This window comes from Tiliqua scincoides, chromosome 1, assembly GCF_035046505.1.
Source record: "Tiliqua scincoides isolate rTilSci1 chromosome 1, rTilSci1.hap2, whole genome shotgun sequence".
Classification (NCBI taxonomy): domain Eukaryota; kingdom Metazoa; phylum Chordata; class Lepidosauria; order Squamata; family Scincidae; genus Tiliqua; species Tiliqua scincoides.
In genome coordinates this window covers 28,820,603-28,821,839 of record NC_089821.1, presented here as the reverse complement: position 1 = coordinate 28,821,839, position 1,237 = coordinate 28,820,603, and the positions used below count along the sequence as shown (strand labels likewise).

Sequence of the window (1,237 nt, the reverse complement as noted above, 5' to 3'; positions counted from 1 at the left end):
TCAACTACATATACAGGCGTGTGCCGCTTAACAACCTTCCGCTTAATGGCGGACCACATATACAATGGTGGTCAAAGCACAAGAAAGAAGCTCTTATTGAGGCAGTCAGGTCTCCCATAGCCTGCAGCAGAGTATCTGATTACACAACAAAAACGTTCTTAATGGAAAGGAGAGGCAATCTATCTCCAGTAGCCTGTGCAGCCAGCTAGTGTCTGGCAGGGAGTGTCTGTTCACACAACAAAGGCACTAGACTGGACTGAATGTTCACTTAAAGACCTAATTGCATAACAACAGGGATCGGGCCAAGTATGGAAAGAGGAATAAAGAAAACAAAAAGAAATACAGTCAACTGAGAGTTTTCAGAAATTTGTTTTCTGTAACCAAGTGGCAAAAGAATGAAGTTGCAGTTCAGGCCATAGAAAATACAGGTTGAGTCTCGCTATTCATGCGAGTTCCATTCCCAGAACTCACATGGGTGGCAAAAATCACATTAAAACAAAGCTATTTAAAAAAAATGTCCCTTTGCTAGATGATTTAAAAACAGCCTTGCTGACCTCTGTGATGTAAGACAGAGTCATTAAGTAGACAATCCATTATTCAGTCTTTCTCCAGGTGCTTAGAAAGGCTTCAATCCAAGCGAGTGACCCCCTCCCTTCGCACAACACTGGGAAAGAATGCAAAGTGATTATTTTTGTTTCATGTGCTCAGGGGGAAGGGAGGGATCACTTGCCTTGGAGTTAACCTGTTAACCTAGAGAATGATTGATGAATTGTCAGCTGGCTGCCTATTCTCACATTAATGAGGCTATTGTTAAATGACTTTTTTCTTTAAAGTAAATGGTTGGCAACCTTCAGTCTCGAAAGACTATGGTATAAGCCTACAGCACCCGGTATTCCCAAGTGGTCTCCCATCCAAGTACTAACCAGGCCTGACCCTGCTTAGCTTCCGAGATCAGAGGAGATCAGGCATGTGCAGGGTGACAGTTGCTACTAAAGGGTCCTTCTCATCACGTTGAGATAAAACTGTGGGTGAAAAATCCGTGGATAATTTGTTTATACCTGTATATACATGTCTTATCAGTAACAGCTGAAGATAGAATTAGCTATACCCATTGTAAATGTATACACAATATTCTCTCTAATAACCATATGGTCTAATTTATACATCAGAAGTGATTGGCAGCTGTTGTTCAAGGGTAGTTACAGTCACTCAGTGTCAAATTTTATATCAGTATTGC

At 41.3% G+C, this 1,237-nt stretch overlaps 1 pseudogene; it reads right to left on the bottom strand.

Annotated features, from left to right (window-relative positions):
• Positions 1-874: 874 nt before the first annotated feature.
• LOC136637400 (5S ribosomal RNA) lies at positions 875-994 on the bottom strand (annotated as a pseudogene).
• Positions 995-1,237: the final 243 nt, after the last annotated feature.